The 20,870-nt window shown below is 35.1% G+C and overlaps 1 protein-coding gene across 3 annotated transcripts in view; it reads right to left on the bottom strand.

Moving 5' to 3' along the window:
* LSAMP (limbic system associated membrane protein) overlaps window positions 1–20,870 on the bottom strand; it is a 597,331-nt gene that overhangs the window by 246,364 nt on the left and 330,097 nt on the right. The window lies entirely within an intron of this gene.

Raw genomic sequence — 20,870 nt, 5'->3', positions numbered from 1 at the left:
GTTTTCACATCTCTTATCTAACTGAATTGAAATGGTAGAATATCATCAATAATATTATCTTTTTTTTAAATATAGAGACCATAAAATGGGACTTATTTCATTATGGTACATGGATATAATTTGTGTGTATGTCTGATTGTGAGTTGACACAGACATATCTAGTATGTTTACATTATGCTCACAGAATGACTTTCTTCTTTTAGCTACTTTTATTTTTTTTTATTTATTTATTTTTTAAAGATTTTATTTATTTATTTGAGACAGAGAGAATGAGAGACAGAGAGCATGAGAGGGAGGAGGGTCAGAGGGAGAAGCAGACCCCCTGCGGAGCAGGGAGCCCGATGCAGGACTCGATCCCGGGACTCCAGGATCATGACCTGAGCCGAAGGCAGTCGCTTAACCAACTGAGCCACCCAGGCACCCTAGCTACTTTTATTTTTTAATAAAATACAAGTATAGCATGGTTATCTATGAGCTTTTCAGGAATTTTATTTTAGAAAAATATATCCTTACTTCAATAATGTAATTATTGTTCAAATTATTTCTAGAAATTATTTTGGGAAGTGATTCCTAAGATCTTGGTACCCTGGTACTAAGGCAACAAATATTTATTCACCAAGACTAAATCCTAACATTAATAATTAAAGAGTGTGATTGAGCTGGGTAATACTGTGCTCAGTAAAGAAATTAAAAAAGTAAGTATTCATAAAGTAGCAAAAATTCTTCTTTTTTTATTTAAATTCTTAAAAAGTAATCTCTGCACCCAATGTGGGGCTTGAACTCACAACCCTGGGATCAAGAATCCCACACTCTACCGACTGACTGAGACAACCAGGTGCCCCAATAAAAATTCTTATTGTTCATAAATTTACCAGTAAACAAGCAATTTTCCAAAAAGGTGAACAGATTACAACTTTCAAAAAGAGTATACCACTCAAATAGAGTGGACTATTTTGAAGGATAAAAATAATTTGAATTTATAACAACTTATATTATTTATAAATTAACCTTGTTATTTTTATAATACTCATTGTGTCTGTACATGTTTGTTTATGTTTGCAGTGTGTATGTGTGTGTGTGTGTGTGTGTACAAATAACCACCTAGAAATTAGAGTAAATTTGTCTAATTTAATCTAAACTCTAAATCTGGATATCTGTTTATAGCATCCTATCTTTGGATTTGACAAACCTCATTAAGCATTTTACAACTGAAATTGCTACACAGTTTCTAGTACTCCTTCTGAACTACACAGTAGATTTTTTTAATCAATTAAGCTGCTGGAACACACTGAAGTGGCAAAACACACAAAACACAGTCTAAACCACTTTTCTTTTAAATGGGGAAAAAAATTATTCTCATCCATTGTCAAAAGCAACTTAATTTATAACATGTTTCCAAAGGATTGACTCATTGATCCTACAGGAAAAATAAACAGAATAGCTGTGTATCTTGCTCTATAAAAGCCTAACATTGCACTGAAGATATGAATGCAAAATCAAAGATCAATTAGGAAATGAAAATGTTTTAAATAATGTAAGTATATGAAAAAAATAAAATAAAGATTAATTTTAATACAGACCTTATAGAAGTGTCTATTGAAAAAAAAGAATACCCGTTTTTCTTCAGAAGGCATGGCATTCTATCAAAACAGCTATGTTTCTTCTAACTCTCCCTTTCCTCCAGGCATATGATTTTTCCCTCATAATTGGAAGCATCCTTTAATCTGATGTTATTTGTTTTGCTTTTTGCTATTTCCTTGGCCAAATTCTAGGCAAATGCAACAAATGAATGTTGATGTAGAAGAGTAAGCCAGTGGATTATAGTCATATTTTCTTCCTTTTTAGGGTTTGGTCTCAGAAGAAGAATGTTCTAATAAAAATCAATAATTCGATAAATCAAACTTCATTCATAATTCCTAAAGGCATAATTTCTTCCTCTTCAATGTCATAAGCACTTGGCATTTCCTACACAAGATAAATATGAAAAATTTCAGAAACACAGAATATAAATTTGTACCTTTTTTCCCTATGGAAATCCAGGTTATGAGTTATTTAAAATATTTTTCTTAATATGAAAAAGTAGCACAGAATAGCCCAGGCATTGCTAACTTGTTTGTAAAGTAAATAAAATTAAAAAAAAAAACTAATATTAATTGAACATCTACTATATATCAGGTAACGTGAAAAAGACTTTAGATTACATTTTTTCTCAATGTGCACACACACATACACGCAAGTATGAGTGCTACTGTTACATTCACTTTTTACAGAAAATGGAACGCAATCACAAAAGAGAACATAATTTGCACCAAATCACATAGCTAGCAAATGAATCAAACTGGAATATCAGCCATACATTCAGACCTTAGAACCTACACTTTTAAGCCACTATGCACTTAATCTTTATGGCTAGATATGGCATTTTGGCAGATCCTTAGTCTGATAGTCTAAATGTCAGTTTTAAGATAATATAAAATAAAAATTTAAAAAATAAGATATTTTTTAAAAAGTTACCATATATGAGCTGGTTTTCAGATAGACTTTTACCTGATGCATAAGAATAAGATTCAGCATCAGTACTTTGATAGATAGTTCTTAAAGGACAACACATCCAGAAAAAAACAAAACAAAACAATGTCTCCTATAGATGGGTGGATAGCATTCAGTTTGCAGCTTGTGACTGAGCCAGCAAAGGATTCTGTGAACAGCTGTTCACTTGGACTATACAACCAGTATGCTGAAAGTGGGTCCAAACTGTGCCCATGCCAATCCAAATAAGAAGAGAAATAATGATGATTAAAAAACAATTAGATTCGTACACCTGAAACTAGTATTACACTGTATGTTAACTAACTGGCATTTAAATAAAAACTTAAAAAAATATGATATTTATTATTTCATGACATAGTAATACCTCAAAAGCAGTTATATCTCTAGTTTTTTTTAGAACTATATATTCAGTTTTGTTTTCTATATTTGGTTGGTAGTTGTGATCATTGTTGTTTGCTGTAGCTGTGTAGGGCAATTAAAATGCTGTTCCAGTGACTGGTATCGTACTAGTAGGTGGTAACTTGGAATAAACGCAGATTGGGCATGTGGATCACACTCACTTTCAGCAACACCATTGACATGAGCTAGTTTTCTTAACATAATCAAGTCATTTATCCATACCATTCTTCAAATAGGGACGGTAGTACCTAACACCGCATATTTCACAGGTATGCATAGAACAAACCCAGCAAGTACTTTGTATAAGCAACATCTCCAGATGGCCATTTCCCTGCTAACTCAAATTAAATATTCCCTAGAGAACTGTTCGCTCTTTTTTTCTTTATATTCCTCCTCTGTGTCCAAGGAAGCAGCATGTTAGGAAAACAAGCAAACAAATAAGCAAATGACTTCTGGAATCAGACAGACCTGAGTCTGAATCATAGTACTACTACATATTAATTGTGTGAAACTGGGTGAGTTATTTAATTTTCTCTGCCCCCATTATCTCATCTTTAACCAGGCTCTTAATGCTCACTCTAGAGAGTTTGTGTGAAGTTTGTAGGTGTATGAATGTCTGACACATATGGTAGATTCTTCAAAATGAGAACTATTGCCTTACCATGACACTCCACACCATTCGAGTGGAAACATGCTTAGAAGAAAGCTTAAGTTAACTTTTAAACTCTGTATTGTTTTCTGACACAATTTGAATATTTTTGCCAAACATTACAGTCTTTACCTGTTTAAAAACATTGCCCCATTCTCTTCATCCATTAGAATTGTAATCTGGATATCTTCTTCTGATACTACTATTTTCTGGAAACTGACTTCAAAAATATCCTACTTCAGATTGATTATCTTTCCATCACTGGAGATCCCATCCATCATTTTTACCCAAATAATGCTTTTTGACCTTAAGAGACTTGCAATCTCACAGGAAGCAAAGACTAATATTCATATCAATTACCTTCAAAATTCTTTGTATGACACCCTCCACCCTAATATATTTCTTCCTAATCACCTACCACTCTCTTGGTTCTTAAAATCACTTCATTTCCACATCGTCATTTTTTGTTTTATCCAACTCTTGTTTTCTTCAAGCTTTTGTACTCTTCCTCCAGAGCCTCCCCCATTTTTTTCCACATTTCATAACTAATCTTCCAAATAACAGGGGAAATCCCACCTATTCCAGGAACTCTGTGGTATTACTATTTAGAAAGAGAAGTCTTAGCTGAGTTCATATCTGCCTTACAGAGAAATTCTTACCTTCTTATATCAACTTAGGGAAAAGCATCAGTAACTCCCTTCAGTGTATAAGTCCCACAATTCCCTCTTTAGGCTTCAACTTGACTAAATATATTCCTTTGATGTCATCCTTTCTATCTGTGTATGATGTCTTAATGTCTGAGCTTATACCTTCCTAGAGAGCATATAATGTGTCTGCCTCAAATGGTAGCCCATGCAGAGATGCTTCAAAAATATTACTGAAAGTTGATGAAGAGGGAGATGAAAAAAAATGTGGTATTACTAGCTAACCTGCAAAACCTTAAAATTCTAATTTTACCCAAACCAATTCTACCATCCCATGCCCCGAGGCACTTAAGCAGTAAGGCTGCACAGCTTACGCACACTGCTGTGAAATGCAGACCTCATACAGCAGCCGAGGTATATAAATATGCAAATCATAGATGTATACAGACACAGCCTTCCAATAGAGAACACCAGCTGTCACAGCAGCAAAATCACTCTGAGGACTTGGCAATGGTGAGTTGGCAAATACCCCCTGGTTGTTGCTGCCCCATCAATCAAGGGCCATTTGGCCAGGCTGCATTCTTGAACAGGTTTTTCTCCCCCTCTTAATGCAGTGTAACTCAAATAACTTTTCTTTTAAGGTGATGAAATAAGCTGCTATGAAATTTGATCTGAGTCAGAGATACAGGGAGTTTATTGTTCTCTGGACATATCCTTTCCTGTATGTTGCTATTTAAAAAATCTAAACTGTCCCCTCCATCCCCTGTCAAGCAAAACAAACAGAAACATCAAGCTAATGTTTTGTTTCTCTTTATTAAGGAACTTTTAGGAAAGATTCTGCTAGGATATGGGTAATGAACCATGCGCAGAGATTGGTAGTTTATTCATCTTTTTTTCAGAGACTCTTGAAGACTACTCTGTCCCAAAAAACTCTACACTCTCAAGTTATCAAACATGATTATAAAATGGAAATGAAATGGGGAGAAGGATGAAAAAATAAGAGTGATACTGACAAATTTGTGGTATTCCCAAAATCTATGGAAACTTGTTTAATGGGAGGGGGATGAATAAGAAATTTACTTCTCAACAAAAAATGAAGAATGGTTTACAACCATAGAGGCATTCTGAGAGAAGTTAATATGTCATCGATTTTAAATAGCAGGATTATCCAGCAGAGAGTAGATCAATAAAAGTTGCATAAGTTTTTAGATGCTTCAGTATGTTAAAGAGTAATCTCATTTCCCCCTTCCATTTACCTACCATTCCATCCAGAAGAATAATTAAAATGTGCCACAAATCATTATTTGTTCAGCAACCAATCACCATTCAGGAAAGAGATATCTACTCCTCTTTTCTGTTTTGGAGCCTTCTGAAATGCTCTCATTTTTGTTAACTCATAGGCCTGGTATGGCTCTTGCGACTGGATATGTAGTAGAAAATAGTAATTTATCTTTCAGATTTAATATTTTTCTCATTGTAGCAAATATTAAAAGAGAAAACTGCTACTTTTCTTGGGAAAACTTAAAATATTCAGTAATTATTAGTTGGGTGATGTTTGCTAAACCATTGTAAAGAAGTTGATGAGATTTATTGCTGTTTGAAAGATAGAGGGAATAGGATACAGACAATTAAAAAGATTTGCTCCTTCCATACAAAGTTAGGGTAATGCTGAATCACAATGAGTATAGACTAAGATTTCATCAACTGTGAACATTCGTTATATGATTTCACCCTCCACTAAGAACCTGGATGTTATTGTTAGAAAGTAAGACTACTGATCCTTCATCCAGTATTTTCTGAACTTACTATTTTCTGAAGTTCTGTGTGGTTTCAAAGAGAAACAAGACATAGTCTGTGCATGCTAGGAGCTTATCCTAGTAGAAGAGATAGTATGTGTATTCAAATAGCCATGTGACAAAGTAGAAAGTGGTATGTGTTCAGAGAAAGATAAAGTGCTTCTAGTATTACAGAAGAGAGAGCTTGCTTGTGGATGGTACAATTAAATAAGTCATGATAGAGAAACAACTCTACAGAATGTGTAGAGTGATTTTTTTTTTTAAACTTCAATGGGAACATGTTACTCCCCTGCTTAAAATTTTCAATTGATTTGCATCCCCACACTTAGAATACCCAAACACATCCTCCAAAAACCAAAGCAAAATAAAACCCTAACATACCCTGCAAGGATCTGTGTATCTTTGCAGCCTCCTCTTGTCTCCCATCCCTCCTTGCTCACCATGTTCCAGCCTACTGGCCACATGCCTTATTCCACCTGGAATCCTCTTTCTCACATTACATGCCTGGCTAACTCTACTTTCACAATTTTGGGGAAGAGTTTAATTATCTAGGTTACAGAGTATGCACGTACGAAGAAGGTAGTTTTGAACAATATGTTGAGGAAAAATCACTCAGAACTAGACTATTCTGTGCACAGTTATGAGAAGTTGAAAGTTTTGAGATAAGGAATGTTAATATCAGAGCTATATTTGACAAATATTTGGAAGTGATATTCAGGCCAATTTAGAATACAGAAAGATAAGAGGAAGAGATACCACTTTTCTTGAAAAAAGTATGAGAAAGAGGTAATGAGGGACTAAATTAGAGAATGTAGAAAACGTGATTCACAAAAACGTGTGACTGATTGAATGGAAGAAATAGATTGGGATAGATGGGAATGAAAAGTTAGAAATAGCTCTTCTTTCAGGGAGATCAATTGTGCCATTATTGACAAAAAGGAAGGGTGCCTGGGTGGCTCAGTCGGTTAGGTGTCTGCCTTCGGCTCAGGTCATGATCCCAGGGTGCTGGGATGGAGTCCCGCATCGGGCTCCCTGCTCCTCAGGGAGTCTGCTTCTCCCTCTGCCCCTCCTCCCACTAATTCTCTCAACCTCTCTCTCTCTCTCAAACAAATAAATAAAATCTTTTAAAAAAAGGAAATCAGAAGGAAGAGGGGGAGATGCTTTGGAGGGAGTGGTTAATTTTGACTTGAGCACAATAAACACGGAGTGGCTAATAGAGAGAAAAAAAATGCTCATGAAATATTTCTGGACTAGGATTCTCTACTCCACCACCACCCCCAATGGAAAGGCTGGCAACAAAGCCTTGGAATAAAACTGTACAGATGTTACATTAAAGATGAGGTCATCAATGGACAGAATTTGAACAGGAAAAAGAAGCACAGACGGTTCTGATGAAACATACAGAAATAAGATCATACAACTAAAAAATTTCAAGTTGACATAGTCTGAGAGGACACTGAGGGCATTATTTCAGGACATAAGAAGAAAAGGGATTGCAAAAAAAAAGAGAGAGAGAGAATTATTAGCAGTGTATCTAATAGACTTTTTTTAAAGAGCATAAATAGAAAAAATTCTAAACAGATTGGCACTTTAAAAAGAGAGGAACAGTGGAAGGTTGTAAACTTAGAATAAGGAACACTAGGAAAAAATGTTTTAGGCAATTTAGTTGAAAATCCGCCAGTGATGAACAGAGATTTCTAGAAAGCATGAGGACTCAGCTGAGATTAGCATGACTTCGTAGGGTACTCAATAAAATATTACAATATCCTATTTCCTAGCAACCTTTAGATAAAATAGAGAAAAAGAATATGGAGTTACCCCATGGCTAGGGACAGAAGAGGTCAAAACAAGATAAAATCAAATAGACTTGAATTTAGTGTGCCAGGAAGGAGACCACTTAAATGTGAGACTGTGGGTTCCAGCTTGGATAGACAGGCAAATGAATTCAATATTAAAGCAGCATCTAAAAAAATCTAGAGAGGTTTTTATTTTTTGTTGTTGTTGTTGTTTTGTTTTGAAATCAAGATGGGACTTAAAGGGCGCCTGGGTGGCTCAATTGGTTAAGCGACTGCCTTCGGCTCAGGTCATGATCCTGGAGTCCCGGGATCGAGTCCCGCGTCGGGCTCCCTGCTCAGCAGGGAGTCTGCTTCTCCCTCTGACCCTCCCCACTCTCATGCTCTCTCTCTCTATCTCATTCTCTCTCTCAAATAAATAAATAAAATCTTTAAAAAAAAAAGATGGGACTTAGAAATTTATACAAAAACTTGTTTATTCTACAGTTGTACTCAATTTGAGAGGACTGACAAGGTCTTTTCACATGAAATCTCTGTTTTTGTTCCTCCTCTCCAAGATATTGTAATGTGTGTGTGTGTGTGTGTGTGTGTGTGCGTGCATGTGTGTGTGTTTAGCATTATCTTTATAATATCTCTTTAGAAAGAATGTATCTTTGCAAGACATATGAAATTAAGGCCTTATCATTTTTAGAATAGATGATTTTATGAGTTTGCTTCTACTCTGGAAAAAAGAAAAAAAATAGAGAAACACTCAGGAAAGGGAAGATGGAAAGACGGAGAAAACAACAACAACAACAAAATGGAGGTAGAAGGCACCAAAGAGAAATTGTGCTCTCTGAAAATTTTTCTAAAAGTCTGTCCTTTCAATAATCATAATTATTATTTTAACAATTTTTAAGCTATTCTCCAAACATGATACACAAGCACACACACACACACAATTGGAAACTAAATAACATAAAAATTTACCTATAAAGAAAACCCTCAAAAAACTACTTTAAAACATTTTTGGTATATTTCATTCTTTCTTTTTTTCCAGTGGATATATGAGTGCATATGGTGTGTGTATTTATTATAGTTTACAAAATTCAGGTTACGGATTATACTTTTTTGTAACCTACCATTTCACTTAACCATGTACAGCAAACATTTATCATGTAATAATATGTTTTATAAAGCATGATAGTCAATGGCTGGCTGCTTAGTTGTGTGACTCAGAGTTTTAAGTTGGAAGAAAGAGAAAACATCTCTGGCTGTCTTGTGCAGAGGAGGAACTCACTGCAACTCACAGTATCACTGGGAAGCCTGCAAAACCAGAATAGTGCCAAAAGATCATGAGGGGAGCATGACTGCTGGTAAATCTGAACATGAGGTGCTATAGCTTTCAACATTACCAACATGGCTCTCAATCCAGGCCTTAGTGAAACCTCAGTAATAGAGGTATTGTCATATATAAACTCACTTTCACTAGTGCCACCAATTACCCAAATAGACTCTTTTGGTCTCAAGTTTCTTGTATCAATAATATCTATTAATAATTCCAAGTCTTTGGCAGGTACAAGTTTCAAGGCCTGGATCTCCTGTCCGAGCCATAGTTTTGAGGGTGTTTGCATTTGATTTCTGCTTTTACACTGGGGGGTTATGTCTGTACCCCAGTATTGAAAGGATAAAGGTTCTACACATAGGGGAGAGGTTGGTGCTCGCAGCTACTCTCATGTCCATGCTAGTGGTATTTCTGCTTAGGAAATGACCTTAATTTAATCTCCTCATTCCTTATTCTGAATATTTAGGGGGTTTTCATACTTTTCTTTAAAAATAATTTGGTGATGACCACTTCGTACAAAAATCTGTTTGCATTTCAAAGGATTTTCATGGAAGTGGAATTATTGGGTCAAATGATACAAATATGTTTTAAAACTTTGATAGACATCCCCACGATGCCCTAGCAAAGTTTCCAGTAATTTACACTCTCAACAGGGAGATAGAAAAGTGTCAGTTTTCATACTGACTTGCCAATTCAGCCTAGCCACATTTTGTTAACCCTTTCCCAGTATTACTGGTCTAAAAAACAACAATTTATTGCTGTTTTACTTTGCATTTCCTTGATTATTAGTGAGGTTTTCACAGTTTTTCATATGTTTGCTATATCCACGAGTCCTTTTGTAAACTGATTTTATGCCCTTAGACAAATTTTAGTCCTATTTTCTGTACTGATATTTTTTCTCCCTTTATTGACCTGTTGACATGTAATCATATACCAATGACATTAAAGCATTTTTTTTACATATTTTGTTTTTAAATCACTTTATCACTTCCCTTAATTTTATACATTTATATATACCTAGTCAAATTTATTCATTTTTTTCTTTGTGTTCTTTGCACTTGCTTTTATATTAAGAAAGCCCTCCTCACTCTGTTACGGTACATATTTATTGATGGTTCCCCCAGGCTTTTCCTTTATTTTCTACTTTTAAGTCTTTAAAAAATGTGGTATTAATTTTCATGAGTGGTTTTTCAGTAAAAATACAATTCTATTTTTTCTTTAATTAGTTATTCAAAACCATCTGTTGAATAATCATACCTTCTCCATGATTTTAAATAAATCTAGATCATGTACATTCTAATTACATGGGGTAGTGTTTTACACATTTCATCTATATCCAAGATTTGGTCATCCTTAAACCAAAAATACAGTGTTTCGACAATTTTATCTTTACAAAATATGTTAGCATCTAACAGTACAAGAGTTTTCCTGCCCCAATAAAACAATTGGTATTTGTCTTTCTCAGTCTGACTTATTTCACTTAGTATAATACCATCTAGGTCCATTCATGTTGTCACAAATGGTAAGATCTCATCCTTTTTTATGGCTGTATAATATTATATATAGATATATAGATATATATATATATATCTCACATATTTCTTATCCATTTGCCTATTGATGGATGCTTAGGCTGCTTCCATATTTTAGCTATTGTAAATAATGCTGTAATAAACCTAAGGCTACACATATCTTTTCAAATTAGTGTTTTCATTTTCCTTGGGTAAATACCCAGTAATAGAATTATTGGGTCATATGGTATTTCTATATTAAAATTTTGGAGGAAACTTCATACTGTTTTCACAGTGGCTGTACCAATTTACAAGGTACTGAACTAACAGTACGAGGGATCCTTTTTCTCCATATCATCATCAACACTTGTTATTTCTTGTCTTTTTGAAAACAGTCACTCTGACAGATGTTAAGTCATATCTCATTGTGGTTTTAATTTGCATTTCCCTGATGATGGGTGATGAACATCTTTTCATGTCTGTTGGCCATCTTCTTTAGAAAAATGTCTAGGGCGCCTGGGTGGCTCAGTTGGTTAAGCGACTGCCTTCGGCTCAGGTCATGATCCCGGAGTCCCGGGATCGAGTCCCGCATCGGGCTCCCTGCTCAGCAGGGAGCCTGCTTCTCCCTCTGACCCTCCCCCCTCTCATGTGCTCTCTGTCTCTCTCATTCTCTCTGTCTCAAATAAGTAAAATCTTTAAAAAAAAAAAAAAAAAAAGAAAAATGTCTATTCAGTTTCCCTGTCCATTTTAAATCGAATTATTTGTTTTTTGGGTGTTGTGTTGTATATGTTGTTCATATATTTTGGATATCATTTGCAAATATCTTCTCTGGTTCAGTAGGTTACCTTTTTGATTTGTTGATGGTTTCCCTTGCTGTGTAAAAGCTTTTTGTTTTAATGTAGTCCCAATAGTTTATTTTTGCTTTTGTTTCCCTTGCCTTAGGAGACATACCTAGAAAAATGTTGCTATGGTTGATATCAAAGAAATTACTGCCTGTGTTAAGAATGATATTCTAAAATCAACATCTGGATGCTAGCTATGCTCACTGCTACTGAGTTATAAGTGCTCTGAGGCCCTCTCAGTAGGCAAGGTTAGAAAATATACACATATGTATACATCTATCTAATCTAATCTGTCTATCTATCTATCTATCTATCTATCTATCTATCTATCATCTATCTATCTATCATCTATCTTCTGTTAAGACTCATGAATAAACACGAGTAACTCCAATTTTGATCCAATACCATTCAGTTCATTTTAGCGATCCCCTTTCCATATTTATACTTCTCTTCCCCAGCAATGAAAAATTGGTTATCATTAACCTCAATATATTTACTTTCTCAATTTTCTTGAATGTAGCAAAGGTCCTAATCCTCCATGACTGCCTCCTTACTCATATGTCCTTCTTTTGTGAGCCCTGGTCCCTGTAGTGTTTGTGTTCCATTTGGGATACAGACTGGGCTGCTTTTCCATTACACTTGAGCTTGCCTATTAGCTTTTTGATTGAGAACAAGGAAAGGGGCCTTACTATGTTTTGTATACTTTGTCACTGAAGCAGACCTAAGACTCAACAAATTTTAAAGACAACCCAAATCATCTCATTGTCCAAAAATAAATGTTACCTATTTAGAGAAAACTGAAAACAATGAAAGTACTTGTATATTGGCATATATATTTACATATTTTTTCATATACATTTAATATACATTTCATATCTTTCTTGACTGTTAAATATATGACTTCAAAAAGTTGCCTTTAATATTTTTAAGAGTACACAGGTTTCTTTTTGGGGGGTTGTTTATTTGTTCTTGGTAATGTATAGAAAACATAAATGTTATAGATGATGACAATTTAGGGTAGCTTACAGTATTATTTAAAAATACTAGAAAGGTAGCTATCCTTACCTTGATAGGTAAAATATCTGTGTAAAAACTAGCTCATCTGTCAGTTGTCACATATGATATATAAGTGTAAGGAAAACAATCTGTAGTATAGACTGGATACAGCTAAACCATCTAGCATATGCAGTTCCAAAATGGAATAAATCCCCATTCCCAAATTCTTCCTGATCACCATCAAAATTCTGACCATAATGTGTTAAAATTGATGTAATGGTATAATGATTCAAGATTTGAATATAGCTGATCATTAATTGGTCTCTGTCTTCAGGTAGCTTTCTTCTTTTCATGGAGTCTGGATTTTTACACTGAGCCAACTCTGGGTTCTAAAATAACTTTGTCTCTGGTCCCTTATTTTTTATCATCTTCAAGAAGGACAAATGCAAGTTAGAATAGAAAGTATGTGGACATAAATAGTTGATTTATTTTGATAGCTAAAGGGTGGACTGCAGATACATATAGAAAGCTTGGAGATAGCAATTAATTTTAGGGGGATGAGCTTGATTTAGATAAAATTTGAAGTCCTTCCCACAAGTGGAATATCAACTTAAAACTGCAAACATAACACAATCTCTGAAAACTGAGAAGTTATCCTTTTGTAAAAGACATTTACATTTATAAGGAAAATGTCCATTTGTGAGGGTGTCTCCCTTACTGTACCAGGAAGAGGGGGTTGATTCTAAATCTCTAGAAACTCTTGTCAGTGGAGAAAGCAATGACTTAGCTCTGTACAACAACCTTAACTCTTGTTTACTGTGCTTTTCCTGGTAAGCTCCCACAACTGACTCCCCACCTCCAACATCTTTTGTCTTTAGCTGAAGATGGTATTTAAGGTGATGGCTTTCGCCATTTTGGGGAGTTACTCAGTATTCCTGGGTCTCTCACATGTATACAGAAGGTATACATGTTATTAAAGTTTTGTTTGTTTTTCTCCTGCTAATTTGTCTCATGTCAATATGATTCTTCGAAGAATCTCAAGAAGAACTTTGAAGGATACATAAAAATTTTTCCTCTCCAACAAAATAATCTCAAATAGTTTAGTCCCAAAGAGTCACTTCTTCCCATTACACTAGCTGTCTGATTGCTGATGTGGATAGTGATGTCCTTACAGTCAGAACATGGCTTTTTAACAGAGAATCAAGAGACTATTGTCTGAAAAATTAAGCTGAAGAGTAGGAAAATTAGTAGATTTCAGCATATGAACTCCAAATGAGAATTCCAGCTAATCATTAGGATTTTCAATAATCAACAGAATTAACCCTAGATCAAATCCAACTAAAGAAGCTTTAAAATTCTTTATTTTATTGTATTAAATATGTGAAGAACTCCAGGCTAAGTTCAATTAGAAGCACTGACAAATATTTTATATGAAATTTTGTAAGCAATGTTAAGTTACTGAGAAGATAATCAATGCAACATGATGCTGATTAAAGAAGGGAAAGAAGAAAGATGGAAGGGAAAGGAGAATAAAGGAAGTATAGTAGCCCCCTTCTTTATCTGCAGGACATACGTTTTAAGACCCCTGGTGGATGCCTGGAACCATGGATAGTGCCAAACCTTATATGAGTTGTGTTTTTTCCTATACATACATACATACCTATGATAAAGTTTAATAAATAAATTAGGTATAGTAAGAGATTAAAAACAATAACTAATAATAAAAAAGAACAATTATAACAATATATTGTAATAAAAGCTATGTGAATGTGGTTTCTCTCTCTCAAAGTATCCTATTGTATTGTACTCACCCTTTTTCTTGTGATAATATGAGATGATAAAATGCCTATGTGATGAGATGAAGTGAGGTCAATGACATAGGCATTGTGATGTTAGGCTATTATTGCCCTTCTGACTATATATTTCCAAACCACAGTTGACTGTGGGTAACTAAAACTGTGGAAAACAAAATGGGATAAAAGGGAAATACAGTAATGAAAGAAGGAAAGAAATGACAGATTAAGAGAGATAAAAGAGACACCTGCTTGGAGTTCTGGGTAATACATTCAGGTCAGAATTAGGAATGATTAATAGGATTTAAAATGCTTCTAAGAATTTAAATCCTAGAAACAATAAGTTCTAGACAGTATTCATGAAAAAATTACATTTGTATTTCCTAACATTTGAGTTTTCAATTTTTAAATAAGAAGGGAATCTATAGAATTACAATTGTAGGTCAATATGGATATTCTAAAATTATGAGGTACAGGAAATCTGGCTTTTTAGGCATATAGATTTGAAAAAAAAAAAAAGGCCACAAATGCTCTTACAAGAAGTCCCACTTTCATATTTTTTCCATAATTATATTGGTTTAATTAAGGTAATTATGCAATAAGTTTCCTTACTTGTACTAGATTCTCAGAATCTATGCATATGACTTGTATCACAGTGGTGAGAAAAATGTCTGGGGTTCTCTTTAATATTATAGTGAAATTTAAATATTAATTTAGAAATACATTTCAAAAACCAAAAATGTTTTCTTAAAATTCTCCAATGTTATTATAAGCAGATTAGGTCATTTCTACAACAATGGTAACCAAATTAGAATAGAATAAAAAGAGAACAAAAGACTCAACATGGAAATGACCATTCTAGTATGGGTACTGGGCACAAAAATAATGTAATAAAATTTTGAAAATATAAATGTTGCAAGGAATGGTGAATAAGATATTTTATTTATTTATAAAGATTTTATCTATTTATATATTTATTTGAGAGAGAGTGAAAGTGGGGGGGTACGGACAGAGGGGGAGGGAGAGAATCTAAAGCGGACTTCACACTCAGTGCGGAGCCTGATGCAGGGCTCAATCTCATGACCCTGAGATCATGACCTGAGCTGAAACCAAGAATCCGGTGGTTAACTGACTGAGCCGCCCAGGTGCTCCTGCATAAGATATTTTAAAATAAGGTTCACTTTTAAAAAATTCTGTCATGTTAGGGTGTCCTTCGTATTCATATACACATGGAGATTCTTAATGTTATAGTTTTAAAAAAATCTCATTTTTGAGGCCACTATTCCCAGCACTCAAAAACATCTGTTTTCAATAAGGACATAGGTTTATTTTATTTTATTTTATTTTTTATTTTTCTATTATAAGGCTCTAGTACCTGCTCCATAGGGCATTAGATACAACTTGATGCTGTGTCATACAGGAAAATGAACAGGCAGGTAGGAGCAAATTCCTCCCACTAATTGTTTAGATCCCTGTATTGTTTAGAACACATGTATCTGAATTGGCTTGAGAACACAGTGTATTTGCAAATTTTGGCTGTATTCCCAGGGACTTTGGTCCAATTGTTCTGGGAGTGGTTCTCAGGAATCTACATTTTGACAAGTACAATAAACCAAAATGTTGACTTTGTTGCAGGTTATGCAAGGATCACATAAAGAGAAACACAGTTGTAAAGCAAGTGCCTCCATCTGTGGCATGATCAGAAAAAACGATCATAGGAGGATAACCTCTGGAGAAGAAATGGACATTATTAATAGGAAGGATGTCAAAGTACTCTGTTTATTAAAGTTAAGGATGGTGTTTTTTAGTCTTTTGTCTCAGAATCTGTAAAGAAGGTGGTATGGGAACCAAAATATCTGGCTTTAGAAATGAGTCTCATCATTAAGTATCTCAAAGCATGTTCATATTTGAATAGCTTTGGGTTCCACAGATGCAACATTTAATACCACTAATCACAAGTCAACCCAGAGATCATTATTGATTTGTGTATTTGCTGATGCAAAACTTTCACTTGTGTACCTCATGGGGAAGGTGTGTAGAGATGTTATTTAACTAAAGATTGAGTTTAGTGAACCATGTAGCACATTTATTTCAACACAGGATATTTTATGTGTAATGACCCTCACAAACTGACAAAAACAGAGAGAAAATATTGGAGATGTTAAATGATCACTAATGTGGTGGGAATACATATAAAAGGAAAGGAGGCTTCCAGGGAAAGTGAAACATGAAAAACATGAAGGGGTACAAATACTTAAAAATGTATACAGGTGAGATTTTTGAAGCCTAGAACAGTTTTGTGTCTCAACCATTTTTTTTTTCAGCTTTGATACCTGAAAATGGACAGTTTGGGAAGAGAGGAGATTTTCTTTCCACAGGACTAGGCTAGGTAAGTAATCTCAGAGGGCCTAAAATGTTACCATTAAATTTAAGGTATTTTCAATCTACCTGTTCCCTGTCTCATGTCCAGTGAGATTAGTTTTAGGTGTATTTGGGGGTGTGACACTATCTGAAATTAATGAAATTATACAGGAATATTTCTTCTGATGTTCCTAAGGTACGCAGTTCTTTTAGAGCAGTGGTTCTCAAGGTGTGGTCTTTGCATCGGTGGAATCACTATCACCTTCAAGTGTGTTAGAAATGCATATTCTCAGCCCCAGCCTCCAGATCTACTTCATCAGAAATTCTGGGAAGTTCCCACCAATCTAAAACTTAACAAACCCTCTAAGTGTTGCTGTGAAGCATGCTGCATTTTCTCCTCAATATGCTTAATAAAGGGAACTAAGAACTTTAAAGTGATGCTGGTCTAAGAAGCCCATCAAAATCCTAAGGAAGTAAAGCTAAAGACTGAATGCTAAGAAAAAGGACAACTGAAGAAAATGGGCAGGAAGGATCTAAAATAAAAGCTGAAAGAGTCCACCACAAGGGTAACAGGCAAGAAGTGGAAGCAGTTGTTAGACTCTGGGCAATAGCCCTAGGGCCAAAGTAAGCCTTGTGACAGATAGGGAGCAGCAGCATCATAGTTGGTTGTCATCATCATCATATCACCACCACCATCATCATCACCATCACCACCATCATCACCATCACCACCATCACCACCATTATCATCTTATTGGGTGAAAACACATGATATTCAGACACTGGACTAAGGGCTTACATAGATTATCTAGTTTAACCCCTACAATAAATTTGGGAGGATTTAAAATTTGAATTTTATCTGTTTTATATATGACAAAACTGAGCCTTAAAGAAATTAAGCAGTTTACCACCAAATTTATTTAAGTAGTGAAGAAAGAAAACTGAAATTTGAAGCAGGCAGTGTGACTTCAAGGCCCACGTTCTCAACTGCTATTCTTTCCTGATATCTCATAGCATCTTGGAGCTAAAGGTGGCTTCACCATTAGGCAAGAAAAAAAGAATACAGTATTTATTTAATGACTAGTTAAATGGGATGAACAGAAACTGTGAAGGGTGAGGAAAGTAGAATTTGAAAAATTCAAAAGACTCATATTTTGAAGGAAGGTGCTGTGGGGTTGGAAGGAAGAAGGATGGCAGCCATTCTTAGAAACAGCATCTTTGATATGGTGAAAACACATGGTTGAAGCATGAGTAGGAAGCAGTATGAACAAAACAGGATGATCACTGATATAATCATAAGGTTTAATGTCCTAAGGGGCAGTGGATCAGCCAACTGGTGCTAGATATAAAATGCCAACATCCACATAATTGTCAAAAAAAATCCCCCTTCATGACTTAGGCTCAAGGAGGAGAAGATCCTTTCTTCACCTCTCTTACAAGTACAGGATTTGTTGCTCATTTTTTCTTCCATAGCAATGTGATTAAAAAAAAATACAATAGTATCTTGAATCACACAGATATGGGTTTGAAACCCTATCCTAGGCCAACAGGCAGCCTTGGGCAGGCTCCTTATTGTCTCTGAACTTTAAGCTTTTGTCTATTTATAATAAAGTTATTAATACCTAAATAATAATATTATTAGAATCAATGGGAAAATGAACTGTAGGGGTTCAGAAAGAGTTGCCCCAAGATTTGTACTTTTGGCATGCAGATTATTTAGAGCTAAAAATAATCAAGGCCCAAAGACTCAGGAAGAAATGTTGACCTTCCCCCTAACTGCTTAAAAGAATTTAGATAGAGGACCTGCTCCAGCAAGAGAGTTATCACCATAAATAACTACATTATAATATGAACCAGGGGCAGTAGATAAGGAGGACCCTTGCTAGCACTGTTTAATCAAAGTCCTCCCTATGTCCCCTTGTTTCTGGATGGCTCAGCAACATTTGCTTCCCAAACATTTACTCTTCTTCATTTTTCTGTGAATTGCTTTCCTTTTCCTTTGAAGTCCCAGACCAGCAGCCTTTTCTCTTTAGTTCAGGGTGATATATATACCTCATTTTGCCTGTTTTTGGAATCTCATGTCTATGTGGATCCCCATATATATGAAATTAAATGTGATTTTTCTCCTATTAATCTATTTTATGTCAATTCAATTCTTAGACCAGTTAGAAGAAACTTGAAGGCTTTGCAACAGAATAAACAGTACCTGGTACTTAGTAGTTTCTTCTCCATCACTTAATATTCATTTATTGAATTTCACTTAATATGAAGTTATTAAATTTAACTTCATGTTAGTTAAATTTAAGTTAATTTCACTTGCGCCAACATGGCATGAAAATATATGCAAGTATGATCTAACTTATTTCTAGCTCTAACCCTCTCAGGATTAGTACATTTAGTTCATAACTAAAATGTACATAGATAAATAAGAAAAAAAAGGGGAGAGGGCTTGGGGCATCTTGTGCTAAGAGCTGACTTAAATATAAATATGGTAGTTTTTAAAGTCATAACAACAAATTTCCCTTCCAGTAGAAAATGCTTCAGATTTGAATCTTGGTCTGCTTGGCTCCAAACTACTCACTCCTTCAACTCTTCATGTGACCTTGAGCATGTAACCTAAATTTAATGAACTTCTGTTTCCTCACCTAGAAACAGGTTGCTTCTCCCTCTGCCCTTCACCCTGCTGGTGCTCCCTCTCTCACTCTCACTCTCTCTCAAATAAATAAATAAAACCTTAAAAAAAAAGAGAATTCTCATTCTTGTTAAAAAAAATTGTGTAGGAATCTATAATATAATATGGAGCTGGTCATTAGATAAAGGGCTTTAAGAAAACTAGTTACCTCCCCTCCTTCTGCCATTGCATGGGATAGAACTTCTTTTGTTTTGAGGAAGGTGTGTGTGTGTATGTGTGTGAGAGAGAGAGAGAGAGAGAGAAAGAGAGAGAGAATGTATGTCGTACTTGTGTTTTTGAGGGAGCTGGTACATTAACCCAATTGCATATTTATACATCTCTGGTTATGTTTATACATTTATAATGGACTGCCTGAGATCCAACCCCTTAAGTATCATGTTATGGAGCTCTACCACTCTGTACTCAACTACAAGGAAAACATTCTATGTCTGGACTGTGACTGGAACTTTGCAAGTCAGTAGACATGCCTTTAACATGCAATAAAATGAAGCTGTCAGCCATTGCAAATGGACCGAATTAGAGGTCACATGACTAAACCACCTCTGGACCGGGCAGTCTCTGATGTATTTTACTCCAGTTTCAATCTATTAATCATAGGAGTTGGGAGAGCAATAATTTAAATGCTGCAATAATCAATTCCATAACACATTAATAAAAGCTACAGTCAAACTTTCCCATACCACTGACTGCATTGGAATCCTGACAGGAGCCCTAAGACCATGCCTAATTTCCATTAAATTTACATAAAACTGTAAATCAAGAATACATGAAAACAGCCCTAATATTTGTTAGTGTTTAGATCTTTCCTGATAGATGGATTGATACTGCTTGTGGTTTAACTTCCCTTGCAATAAAATTGTGCAGCTGATCAGCTTTGTTCTCATCCTGCAATTATGGGGGAAGGGACTCATGAGAGCTATAGTTTGGGGCATGCGTATGCCACTTAGGGTTTTCATCCTATAAAACCATGACTCAGATGTGACCTTGGGAACCCCAATCTAGAAGCAGATTGTCCCCAATGACTTTGCAGATCCTGGTCACTGGATTTGCTCACAAATAACGTACCATTAAATGGAGATACAATTTAAAAAGAAAGCTGGCAATGACTCATGGAACACTACATCAAGAACCAATGATGTAATGTATGGTGATTAACATAACATAATAAAATAAAATTAAAAAAAAAAAAAGAAAACTGGCCAGCTGAGAGGATGTCAAGGCCTCTGGAAATTTTATTTTTTCCAAATAACACTTACTATCATAAAAACAGATAATTAGTAACATTCTTTATGCTGAAGATAAAAATCAAGCCTTCAGCAAAGCATCCAGTACCTAACAGCGGATAAAGTGCACCTCACATGGTTCTAAGCATTCTGTGTGTTCTTGTTACCTTGTTCCAACCTCTTCAATAGATAGGGGCTTTGCTATGTGCTTTTATATTCAGGGCTAAGAGAGAATATTCTCATCAAGGGTACTGGCTCACAGTGGCACTTTTTATATTCTCCTTAGTCCTCTTATTT

Source organism: Leptonychotes weddellii, chromosome 1 (assembly GCF_054177405.1).
Source record: "Leptonychotes weddellii isolate Sample4059 chromosome 1, ASM5417740v2, whole genome shotgun sequence".
In the NCBI taxonomy this organism is placed as follows: domain Eukaryota; kingdom Metazoa; phylum Chordata; class Mammalia; order Carnivora; family Phocidae; genus Leptonychotes; species Leptonychotes weddellii.
This window is presented reverse-complemented; position numbering and strand designations above follow the sequence as displayed.